Source organism: Pinus tabuliformis, chromosome 8 (assembly GCF_031772625.1).
Source record: "Pinus tabuliformis cultivar Carrire ecotype Pingquan chromosome 8, CPIR1, whole genome shotgun sequence".
Classification (NCBI taxonomy): Eukaryota; Viridiplantae; Streptophyta; class Pinopsida; order Pinales; family Pinaceae; genus Pinus; species Pinus tabuliformis.
The window spans coordinates 1,478,924,265-1,478,938,449 of record NC_142294.1 but is presented as its reverse complement, the minus strand read 5'-3'; positions in this window follow the sequence as shown (position 1 = coordinate 1,478,938,449).

The window sequence follows — 14,185 nt, the reverse complement described above, 5'->3', positions numbered from 1 at the left end:
TCACTGTCGGAGGTAGTGTAAGTTGATAGGCAACTGACCCAATCCTCTCAATTATACTGAACGGTCCACAAAACCGTGGTGCCAACTTGGCATATAATCCAATCTACAAGGAGATCTTCTTCAGTTTGATGCGCAAGTACACTTGTTCCCCAACCTGGAACTCCTTGAAAAAGCTATTCCGATCTGCATAGCTTTTCTTCATATCTTGTGCCGCCTTTAGATTTTTCTTTATAACCTGCATTTCCTGTTCCATTTCTACCAACATATCTGGTTCAATCAATACCCTATTAATCAGATCACTCCAACTAATGGGAGTGTTACAACTCCATCCATACAATGCCTCAAAAGGACTCATTCTAAAATATTCTTGATACCCATTGTTGTATGCGAACTATACCAATGGAAGGTACTCTTCCCACTTTCTATCCTAATGCATCACATACATCCTCAACATGTCCTCCAATACCCTGTTGACCCTTTCTGTCTTTCCATTTGTCTACAGATGATAATCCGTACTGAAGGCCAACTCTGTGCCCAAACTTGCAAATAACTTCCAAAACTTGGAAGTGAACTTCGCATCCTTGTCTGACACAATCTTCTTCAGAACACCATGCAATCTGACCACATCTCGAATGAATACCTGTGCTACATCGCTAACTGAAAATGTAGACTTCACCGGAATGAAATGTGCAACCTTCATCAACCTGTCCACAATAACCATGATGGAGTCATGCTATCTCACCATCTTCAACAAACTTGTAATGAAGTCCATGTAAATGACTTCCTATTTCCACTCTGGGATCGTGATTGGTTGTAGCAACCCACTTGGATCCTTACATTTTTCCTTCACACGTTGACAATCAAAACACCTAGCCATGAAATCTGCTACATCCCTCTTCAAATCCGGCCAATAGTAAAATATCTTCATTGTTGCCAGTGTCTTCTGATAACCTGGGTGACCTGAATAAGGTTTCGCATGAAACTACCTCAAGGTCATCTTCTTGAGCTCACTACTGCCCGAAACATATATCCTATCTCTAAACCCGACCAATCCATCTATTGTAAGGCAATAATCCACATCCTTTGCACCTGCACCTGTACCTGTACCACTACTTGTACCTATACCTGTACACTGTTGTAACCTGTACACAATATCCATAAATTTGACATCCTGTTGATCGGCTCACAAGATTTTATTGTGTAGATATGTCCCATAGGAGCTCATAGTTGCTAAGTGATTTACTTGTATCCGTCTTCTATGAGCATTTGTCACTATGTTTTCTTTACCTTTGATATATTTGATCTCAAAATCAAGCTCAATGATCATAGACAACCACTGATCCTGCCTACCATTCAGATTTGGTTGGTCAAATAGATATCAAAAACCACTGTGATCACTCATTAATGTGAACCTCATGCCCAGAAGATATTGTCTCCACATCTTCAATGCATGTATAGTCGCTGTCGACTCAAGATCATGCGTGGGATAGTTCTTCTCATACTCATTCAAATTCTACGAGTCATAGCATACCACCTATCCATCCTGCATAAGAACTCCACCAATTCCTCTCTTGTAAGAATATGTGCATACTACAAACTCTTTGTCTAGATCTACAATATTTAGCATTGGTGCCTGTGTGAACAACTGCTTGAGCTGCTCAAAACTAGCCTCACACTCCTCTGTCCATTCGAACTTCGTACCTTTATTTTGAAATGATGTGATAGGATAAGAAATCTGTGAGAAGTTCTTGATGAACCTCCTATAGTAGCATGCCATACCCATGAAGGATCTTACCTCATCCACATTCTTAGGAGCTACCCACTCCGTGATGGCTCTTATCTTTTCTTGATCTACTGCAATTCCTTCCTTGGAGACAACATGCCCCAATTAGTGTACCTAATTCTGAAAGAAAATACACTTGCTGAGATTAGCATACAACTGATGCTCTCTCAACAACCTCAACAATACTGCTGCTAAATGTTCGACATGCTCTTCCTCATTTTTAGAATATACTAGTATATCATCAATGAACATAATAAAAAACTTATCTGAATATGGACGCAACACACTATTTATCAAGCACATAAATATAGTTGGAGCATTAGTTAAGCCAAATGGAACAACAACAAAATCATAATGCCCATACATGGTCCTGAATGCAGTCTTGAAAATTTCCTCTTCTTTGATGCATACATGATGATATCCAAATCTCAAGTCGATATTAGAGAACACTGCTGCTCCCTTCAGTTGATCGAACAAGTCATGAATCCTCGGCAATAGATACTTGTTCTTGATGGTTACTTTGTTCAACTTCTTGTAGTCAATGCATGATCTGAGAGTACCATCTTTCATCTTTACCAAGAATACTGGTGTACCCCAAGGTGATACACTTGGACTAATGTACCCCTTGTCCAACATTTCCTTCAACTACAACTTTAACTCAACCAACTCAGGTGTGCTCATCATGTAAGGTGCTTTTGATGCTGGAGCTGCCCCTAGCACTAACTCAATAGAAAATTCTACCTCCCTATGAGGTGGAAACTCTGTAATGTCCTTAGGAAATACATCCTTGAACTACTGTAAAACTGGGTACCTGCTCAACACATCTTCATCTTCAACTTCCTTACCCTTATCACTATAAATGTGCACTGCAAATAGCTTACACCCTTTCCTGTCACTACACTTTGCTTGCATAGCTGTCACCATCCTAATTGATGTAGATTTCTTCTTACCCTATAAGACTCTTGGTTCTCCATTTTCATCAACACACTCAATGGATTTGTCATAACATTCTACCTTGGTTCTATGAAGATACAACCAATCCATGCCCAACAACATACTGTATGATCCCAATTGTAATACATTCAAATGCGTTGTGGTAGGCATTAGGGGAATTTTTAGGTCGAAAATGGGCCTCCTACGAAAAATGTACAACCAAACTAAACTTTATAAGAACCAATAGGATTCAATATGATGATGTATGTTGCCACTCACTAGTATTCAATCATTAGTTGCTTCAGAAATTCAAATAGTAGTGATGTTTGAGGCTTATTGTTGAGTCTTAGAAGCTGTCAAAGCTTGATCAGACCCCCTAATGGCCTAGTGCTTGGAAAGAGCTTTCCAACGGTATAAAGAAGTCCAGAAAAGGGTTCCTGGATCAAAATATACATTCAATTGAAGAATCCCTTTGGAAAGCCCTGAAAGCATGAAAATGAGAAAAATGGCTAAGTGTTGGAGAGAGAGATCGCAATCAGGACAGTGGAGGAATATCGGCATATCTGCTATCGACGAAATCAAGAGGCACTCACTTAAGACTTATCATCGGAGGTGAAGGCCGATTTCCTAAATACAAAAAAAAGCACTGTAAAACATGGCTTCGAATGCGATATTTATTAAACTACATGCTATAGAGTTTTCGAGTCAGGGCACCTGTGTTATCAGCAATCGATGATCGCAATGTGCTAAAAGTTAAAAGAGGAAGAACAATAGAGAAGCGTCGATTGCGATATGCAGGGTTTCTCCCAGATGCGATAAATTATAAGCTGCAATTTATAAATATTTCGGGTCCGGGAAAACGCCTTCCCCACACATTATGGAGATCCTTTAGCACTTTACAGATGGAATATTGGTCTTCGCTTGTGGTCATATGCAAAAATTCATAAAAGGGGCTATCAAAGGGGGCCTGCGACTTATTTAAAAGAAAAAACTAGCTTTTTTGCTGATTTTCCTGTTCAAAGCCGCCCGTCTGCCTGTTTTGAATTAAAAACATGTGACTAAGATGAAACACTGCACAAAGAGATCTTAACAAATCGAGGGGGTGGCCGTTGGAAATTAATGAAGTATGGGCATAATCAAGAGAAAGATGGCATGCCATGCCTTATTAGTCAGCGCCGAACGAATTTTCACTGCTAAAATGACTCAACGTCCATCAAACTGCCTTAAACCACTGAAGGAAGCTCAGAACAACAAGAACGTGGCTTAACAAGCGGCTTCCACTGAAACATCAGGAAGACACCTCATCCTTCCTTTCTTAATCCTCTTCCTCTTTGTATTAATGATTGAATTTTTCGAAAGGGGGATTTAACCCTGTTGTAATTACTTTTCGGGGGGTAGAGCTTGATAGAGCCGCAACAGCTCGTCCTACGTGATAGTTGAGGGCTCAGACTTGGATTTTTGTAAACATTAATGAAAGCCTCCCCTTCTCCTCTTATAAAAGGGTCGAAGCGATATGTAACAGAGGGGGGTTGGTTCGGTGGGTTGGTTTGGGAGTGCTGTTACAGAGATTCAGAGACCTGAGAGGGCTGATCTCTGTAATACCGCTTTGAATTCTATCTGCTTGTAATGGGGGTTTCAATGATTTGAGGACTGAATAAAGGATTGGTTATTGGGATTTGAAGCATATATCCTTTTCCTCTATTGATTCCAAACTTGTTATGGGAAATAAGTCTTTCCCTTTTTGTAACTTCATTTCATTATGTATTTCTTCCTCAAAATAATATCAAGGTTGTTGTCATTGTTCTAGTTTCTAATGGATTTATCTGCGTTGATAGATAGGAGAGTGTACTGTGTGAACCTCTAGATTTACTTTAGTTATTTTATATGCACTTAGTACCTATTCTATTTCAGATTTACTAGTGTTTATAAATATCTTACAGTACATGTGGTAGCCCAGAGTTGCCTCAACTGTTGAACAGAGTATGATAACCATTAATATGTAGTCTAAAACCTCGAATATCTGCCTTTGTTGTTGTCATCCCACCTTCCTATTCTTCCATCTTTCTATTGGAAATTAGTGGCTAAAGATTTTGTTCTCATCCTTCTGCAACTAATTTCCTCCTTCTCCTACTCTTCCCCATCATCATTTCAACTTCAGTTTAAACTGTTTCATTTCCATGTGTAGGCCAGCAGAAGAAGAAGCCATCCCTCTTTGAAGTTGTCCCATACATCCCCTACACTTAAATTCTTAAATTAGCCTGAAATTCACTCATTAAAGGCACATAGAACCGAAACTAAACCCTCTAACCACAATCTCAATTTCATGACAATTGGAGTGTTGCACACCCCTTTCGAAGCATCTCCCAAGCACTCCTCTACCCAAGATGTCCTAGGCACTAGTCTACAATCAACCCATAGGCTGCCTCTAGAGAGATTTCCTTGCCCCTCGCTGCAATTTTGCTATAGGTGCAAGATTTAGCCACAACAATGTCAACCATGGGGGATGATTCACCATTTTTGGAGTAAAAAAGTAAAAAGATTAAAAAATAATAAAATAATAAAACTACTTTTTCAACTCGTATTTTCAACTTATCTCCCTAAGGATTTACTTGAATTTTGAGCAGGAGTACTCGTTGGATGAAAAATTTAATTCCTCATCCAAAGAGTACCCATGTTGCATACTTTTGATGGACCCTGCTACACGAAAAATGAGAAATACATGAAAACGCATGATTGCAATCACGTTTTTCATGTATTTCTCATTTTTTGTGTAGCAGGGTCCATCAAAAGTATGCAAGATTGGTACTCCTTGGATGAGGAATCAAATTATGCATCCAACAAGTGTTTTTTCTCGAAATTTGAGTAAACCCATAGGGAGATAAGTTGAAAATACGAGTTGAAAAAAAGTTTTTTCTTTTTTCCCTCTAAAATTTGAAGATGTCATCTAATATTATTTTATAATTTCCTTAGGAGGCGCATTTTAGACTTCAAAAATCCCCTAATACATACCATTCAAATCAAATGCACAAGCTCTTACCCAATGATGAACTTGCTTCTTCGTATATGTAGCCAACTGCACTAACAAAGGCTTTGCATGCAATTCCTTACTCAAACTGCACTTATCCACCAAGTCCAGATTAACACTATAATTAGGCCCATGGTAAATCAAAATAGAAATAACTTGATCACAGAGCTTACCGTCCATATCAATGATTGATGCATGATGATCTGCCTGTTTGTTATCCAATGCTGCATAGATATGTGGAATACTCTGACCAACATCCCCAATAGTTTGTGCCCCATGCACACTATATATCTGAGGTCTACAACCCTGATTCTATGGCCAATATCTCCTACGATGATCCTTGCCACAAATCCAACACTCTATAGGCTTTCAGCATGTCTCCTTGTTCTGTTCTCCTGATCAGAATCCATGTCCTCTATTTGATGCATTGAACTTCTTACGTGGTACAACATTCTCCTTGTTACCTGTATCATGAGGCCTTGCTCACTTTCTGTCCCATTTTCCTTTGTTCTTTGCACTACCTCTCCCGTATGGCTTAGTCCCAATTTTGTGCTTCAATTGTTCATAACAATGCCTTAGCTTCTAAATGGCCTCCTCCAATGATCTAGGCTCATCGAACTCAATCATGTCTTTAAATGCAACTAGCAATGCACTAATGAACCTCTGAGTCTTGGCCTTTTACTCTGTGAGATAAGGCACATACCTCAACAACTCTAAGAATTTGCTAGTGTACTCATCATTTATCATGGAACCCATCTTTAGCTCATAAAATTCTTTCACCCTATCATCAAAGTATCTCTTTGACAAATACTTCTTCTTGAATAACCGTTCAAACTCACTCCAAGTCAAATCCTCCTCATGAGTGCATCATGCATTCTTCACATCTTCCCACCAAATGTCTGCTTTATGTTTGAGACTGAATATAGCCACTCTATCTTTCATGTTCTCTGAATAGTCATGCAATTTGAAGAATTTCCTCATGCCAAGCAACCATGCCTCTGCATCCTGCGGTTTCTTCATCTCTTCATCAAATTTTGGTGGCTTTGCTTTCTTAAACTCATCCAGAAAATATCCCCTATCACTCCTCCTATAAGGATGATAAAAATTACGATCATGATGCCTATCTGAATCTGAACTAGAATAATACCTGTGTCTATCCCCTCTCCTATCCAGAGTTTCCAACGATCTGTCGTCTCTAATTGTATCATATCTATTTGACTTGTGACCACCATGTGATTGACTACCATTTTACCCATTAGTTCTATCCTCCTACTCATAGATAATCTGCCATGGTCCTCGTCGTTGCGAATATGACAAACTCTGAAGTATCACTGCATTTAGCTCTGCTTTTCTCTCCCATGCCTACATAATTCTATCATTATCTGCTTTACAACTCCTTATTTCTTCCTTTAATATTCTCAGTGTAACTGCCAAATCAGAAGAGTTCCCAACGCCATACTTCTCTTTGGATTCATGGGGAAAGTCTTTGTAGTCAACCATGTTGCTAGCCATTTGATATTTCTTCCTGCAAGGTATATCATGTCAGCTAAACCAAATCATAATAAACCAATGTACCTTGGCATAGCTCGGGGAGGATACCTGGTTTGTAAGATCAACAAATCAACATGATACATGTATACCATAATCATGACAATATATAGAAACTTAATACATAAGCATATGACCATGCAACCATCATTCTAGCTAGGGTCTAATCATCAATGCATGACCTTAACGTCAACACACACCACGACCTCATGCATGACAACAACCACTACATAACGGTACTCTTGACCACATGAAAACATGAACATGCATAAGCAATACGTAGCCAACTACACCTATACATAAACACATATGATCATGCATGAGTGAATGATACTTGAAATCAAACTTGCAAGAATGATACACGCAACCAAGCATACAAGAATGTAACCAAACATGTAAGAATGTAACCAAGCATACTACAACGATACATGTAAGTGACCTAAATCAACATGTAACCAGTCATACACTCATAGTGATGCATTCCACAATAACAACCTCAAATTTCACATGACAACATCACTACAACCATGAACAACATCATGCAAATGTAACAAGCACATGGAATGCGAGGGTGAGAGACACACATGCAAATGACATGCATGCATGACCAACACATAACCCATCCAGTCCAAGGGGTGAACCATGCTCTAATACCACTCCATAACACCCTACTCCCACATCTACCTAAGCAACCATCCAACTAGGGTAAACATGCGACGAGAGGCCACTATGATATGATTCGAACTCCTAAGTCATGTTAAGGAAGTGGAATCGATGGAAACACACCATACAGAAATTCAACATCAGCTACAAGACTCTCAGAAACTAATCCAATACTTTAGACAACTTTCCATTGGGTCCCATTGAACTTTTTGAAAACTTAAGCCTAAGTCACTCTCATGCTATAGGTGTGATAACATTCAGAAACCCTAATTCGCTCTCACAGGCTTGTCTTCTAGTGACCAAAGACTAAATTTGTCAGTGTTACGCCAATGACCTTGGGATTTGAGCCACTTTTTCAAGCCTAGATCCTAGGTCATTACCTAGAATTGAACCATCTCTTCAGAATAATCAAATAACATGGAAATGACAATGTTAAAGAAAATACTTGTTTAAGACCTTGATTGGACCCCTACTAGCCATGACAGGCATTTCGTCAAACATATAGTGAATATGTAATATATAAGTGTAAACAACATTTTTGAGCATAGGTGTCTCATACTTAGTTGTGAATCGCTAAGAACCATTGATGCTTCAATACATCAACTACCATTCCATTCGTTAGGTCATATATACATTGATCATTCAGTTATAAGTAAAAACACGATGAAATCCATACATGGATACTGTCATAAAACACATACATAACCAACATAATAGCAGCAGAAATATTCATGAAAGTACATCCATATAGACCACATATAATCCATCAAAATGCTCATATAAATATGAGGAGAAATAACCTTTCATTAATGATGAAAAATCCAAACCCAGGATGGGACTTCCGTGCTCCACCCGACCGTAGAATGGCTGAACCAAACATCTCTTCATCCATTCACCCCCGTGCCATATTCCAAGCATGAATGTGGGATCTCATAGAACACATCAATCAAAACTCATCCAAGACTTCTAGAGGCCATCTAGCTCAACCCTTCAAACAGTGATTCCACCTCACGGCCGGACATCACAAAACCATCATCAGATTGGTCTCCATCCAAGCCTTCCAAGGTTTCCAGAGCATTTGTTCCAACCAAGGCTTTCAGAACTAGTCTCAACCCATAGCTTCTGTCGGGCTTCCAGGACTAGTAACTCAACCCACCAAGGGCTTCCAGAGCATTTGTCCAACCAAGGCTTCCAATACTAGTAACTCAACCCAAGATGTTACAGGGCTTCCAATGCGTTTTTCCAACCAGGGCTTCCAAGAACTAATAACTCAACCCAAGATAAGGAAACATGAGAACCAAGCAAAAAAAAATAATGAAAGTAACCCATAATCACCATGGATATCCATGAAATGGCAAGGCTAGGAAATCCACTGTCAATTTAGGCAATCATCCATGCCAATGACAGATCATGACTAAGAATCCACATGCATATGCCATGCATGCCCAAATTAGTGAAGAAATCATACATGCAACTCGGTACTTGCAAGAAAATCTGATGTAGCTGCTGATCCCAATTCCCTCTTGCGCTTTCCTTCTCTTTCTTTGCCTTCTTGCTCCAAGAATCCAAGTATGCCACACCGACCAAGGGTGCTCCTAGAAAACTCTAAGTCCCCAAGAGCATGTGTGTGTGTGTGTGTGTGTGTGTGTGTGAGAGAGAGAGAGAGAGAGAGAGAGAGAGAGAGAGAGAGAGAGAGAGAGAGATAATGAAAGAGCTCCAAAATTGAACTGAAAAAAGGTTACCAACTGATCCTTAGAAGCCTTTTTATGAATGAGGCCTCTATTTTCTTCATTTTTTTATTATTTTCCTTCAATTTCCTCCTCACGTGCAACCTGTGACCTTTCACCTTCCTTTTCTCCTAATTTCCATTATTTTCATAAATAAATGTGCCAAAAATTCCATTTTTCCTTTCTAAAGCCTTAGCCATTGCCTTTGCCAATTTCCTTAGCCAAAACCAATCACAATTGATCCCCATCACTAGGATTTTTCCCAACATTCAGCTTGGAATAAGTGTCCCATCAATCGTGGTTATTATTTTTCCTTTATTACATGGAATTTTCACCAAGGTTGTTACACAAAGGATACAAGAATTCTATCTTTAGAATATTTGGTTATAAAATTAGGGTTGGATCCTCATGATATCAATCTTACATAGGAAATTATCAAGAAGAAAAATACAAATATCCAATCTCTAAAGAAAAGTTTGAAATTTCCCACCATTGAATATTCACAAGCTCAAGAGGTAGGGGGAATAGAGAAAGAAAATACTCTCTATTGTCTATTATAATTGAACAAAATATACAGATACAGATAATGGAAACAAAAATGGAGAAACTGATAAAGGAAAAGGAAGAAGTTGGCAACACAATCATTGCAACAGTAGAAGCAGGTTCAACGAGAGACACTACAGATAAGTTGACAAAGGTACTATCTTCTCTAAATCTGAAGAATGAAGAAATTGACAAACCGAAGCTGAAGTTGGAGAGAGTGGAAGATAATAAAATAAAATCAGACAATGCTCTAGTGGCCAAGATGCAAAATACCAGTGCTTTACATAACAACTTGAGCACTACTTAAGCAGTTCTAACAATGTTCAATGTTTTTCGTAGGCCAAAGTACAAAGGATGGATTTTATGTCTTATATTTGGTCTTCTATTGATATTATTGTAGAATAAGAGGAGCTATTAGAAAGGGAAAAATAAGTAATTGATGAAATAAAAATAGAATTGGGAAACAAACCTAGGTAGGCCAGTCAAATCATTAAAGCCCTAAATAGAAAGTCCAAAGAATACCTTCAAGAAAAGGGAATTTAGGACATAACAAAATCAATCATTCTAAGCAGAAAATTTATAATGAAGAAAACCCTTATGATAAAGACAAAAGAGAAATGTGAAAATTTACAAGTGCAAATTAATAGATTTTACAAGAAATTTTGTATTTTGAAGCAGAGGGGTCTTCCATCCTTCAAGAATTATCAGGGTCAAATGGTAGTTGAGGAACAATATAAAAGGCTATTAAACATAGAAGCATTATATGGGTCAAAATTTGTTGGAATTAAGGGAGCAATCAATGGGCAAAAACTACTTCAGATGTTAGCTGATGATCTTTTCATTTGCTACAAAGTCAAACATTTATGTATTGTAAAACCTTTATTGGAAAAGTATACTGATGTAGATGAATCATATAGGAAAATGATTGATCTTGGTTACCCAGTAGATGAAGAGTGGGAGAAATTGGTCAAAGTACTTGAATAAATTCGGTTTATTAATGCAACATATCAACAACTGATGTGAATCATTGAGGATTTTGAGTAACAGGAATGAACCAGTTCCAAATACATTGAACCTGAATGCAACAATCAAGAATAGTTGGAGATATTGTTGGAGAAATTTTTCTATTTTCAGTCAAATATATCTGACCATTATCCAAAGTTTTGGATAAATAATTGCTTTTAATGTAAATCCATTTGAATATAGGATATTTTGTAAAGTACTCTATATATACCTTATTTTTTAATAAGAAAGGGTTGTTGCTTGGAGAAAATTTTGTAATACTGCTATAATACTTTCTATTTGAATATAATCAAAGGATTATGGTTTCCATTTTTGAAAACTTTTGGGTATTTGTAAGTGTTGCTAGCGATTTTCATAATCTATTTCTGCATATTTTTGAGGTAGTGTAGGACATTGGGAAGGGCAGGACTGAATATCAGTCTCCCCGACATCCTTAGCAAAGTTATTTTCTATAATGAGTAAATATTGGACAATTTTTTTAATTGGTAATCCATATACCAATAGATTGTTTCTTCTATGCTATTCTTAAACATATTTTATTCACTATAGAAATGCTTCTATACGTTTCTTCTCATCTTAGATGATTGGATATTCAGGGAGGATGTTTAATCTTCTAAGTTATTCTCAATTCTTATTTCAAAGAACTTACAAATATTGTCTGTTGTTATAATGGAATACCGACACTTTAATTGATCTAAAATAATAAGGATTATAAGCATAAATAAGCATTTGTATCTTTGTATCTTTGTATCTTCCATTCCATACATACCCCTCACAATTGATAATTTGTCACAGTTCTTTAGTCGAGGACTATCTACAAATAAACAACATGTAGACTCATGTGGAGATGATCTATGAGGATGTTCATGTTTTATTGAGAAGGTCATCTTGATGAGGTAAGTTTGTTGTTGAAATATATTATTGGTTATCTGGTTGACTTGTTTTGCTACCTGGAGGAATTTTGCAGTTATTCATGATGACAGTTAAGGCAAGTTCAACTGTGTGGATGGAATACTTAAAGAATATGAAGAGGAACTCCTTATATGATACCTAGAAATTATAAAGATCAAGATGTGATCAACTTGGGCCTGGAAGGTAGGAGTGCGAGAAGATAACCTGAAGGTCAAAGTTCGTACTACAAGAAGGAAGATCACTTTCGTGAGGAAGCTATGATCATCTTGAAGTTTGGGAAGGCTCGATAGAATGCTTTCATTGATGAAGACAAGATGAAAGTGATGTAAAATATGGATGACCTGGAACCTATCATAAGAATATGGCTCTTTTACCTATGATACCAATAAAGGAAGCATGCTCGATATAAAGAGATGCAAAGGAAAGTGGGAGCCATGCAAGCTTTGAGGATCTGATAGCTGAATTCTTGAATCTCCTTTAGATTTGAGAGAGAGTAAAGAAGTATCCTTGTATAGGAGGAGGAAATCCTCCTTAGTTGAGAGGGAGTGATGATGGATATTTCTTATCCTTATGTATCATGCACTTTGTTGTACCTAAGTTTTGATTTTTCTAAAAAATTATACTAAAAAGGGAAGGGGAGAGGAATATAAAATGAAATCAAGAAAGAGAGAATTATTTGGGTTAGCACACTTGCATTTTTGCTCGCAATTTCCAAACCAACAGGTTTGGGCACAAGTTTATGAAAGGGGGTCCAAACCAATCAACACCCATGGTTAAGCACCGTGCAGTTGCAATGATAGAATGTGATAGATTCATTGGTAGCAACATCGTACATAGATGCACCGCACAAAGTAGCACAACTACTAAGCAGAGAGGGGGTGGTTCAAGGCGGGATTGTGATCTCGCCGATCATCCAATCAATGACTATGATCTATTGCTCCACTCGACCCATTTTTGGAAAACTGTGAGCATGGGTAGCACAGGGCAGCAAACAATTTTACAAAACCACCCTTCTCCTCTTCATGTGGCATGTCATTTTCCAAGTGAGCATGCCAAGCAAGCCTGCCTGCCACATAAACTCCACCCCACCTCATGTCCTCCTCCATCCACCTCCTTAGTCTTTCTCCTACCTCATTACCCACGTCATTTCCCCTGTCACGTCATGACTCCCATCCTACGTGCATTCCATCGAATTTCCCGCTCTTATCAAATTAAAACTAGTAAAGGGTTTTGTTTATAAGTATTTCCCATTCCTCGTCCCTTTCAGACCAAAAACCACCTTTCTTCTGACATCTTGGTCAACCCACGAATAACACATTCCATCTTCCACTTCTCTCATATGGTTTCAAGTATTTATATATTTCACTAGACCCATTTATCATCATTTTGAAGTTAAATAAGTCTTTTAAAATAACCTTGAAGCTTGAAACCTATAACCCATCCACTCAAGAACCCCTGATGGACATTGAAGAAAATATAGATGACCAAAGATGTCCATTTCACTTCAACCCATTCCATCATAACTCTTGGGAAAATTTTCTTAGCAAACGAGATTATTTTAGTGTGGTGAATTCTGGTTCATATTGTGTGTTATCCCCAACCACTTACCACTTTCCTGAGTTCATAACTTAGATGGGCTTTGCATACGTTCCTCTAAGAAGTTGTTTTTCATCTTCCATAGGAGAGGTTATTCTTGAAGTCACATCCGACCTCATTCACAAGGCTTTATGTTTCCCAAATCTCCAAAATCCAAAGCCATTCAACGAAGACTCACTGAACTAAGACTTACTAACCAATCCTTAGGTGGTGCACTCTGTAAGCATGGGTTGCAAGTGTCAATTTGTCTTCGTCACAAGTATTCTTTCTTTCCAAGACAATCATCCCATGCCCCTCAACACATGTATCTTGGGTCCATAATCAATCCCATGTAATTTGATTTGTTGTCTACAGGTTATGTATTACATGGTCTTGCATCTCTCCTTTGGCCTAGGGTTTTTGGAAAAGGACTTGATAAAACCATGATGGGAT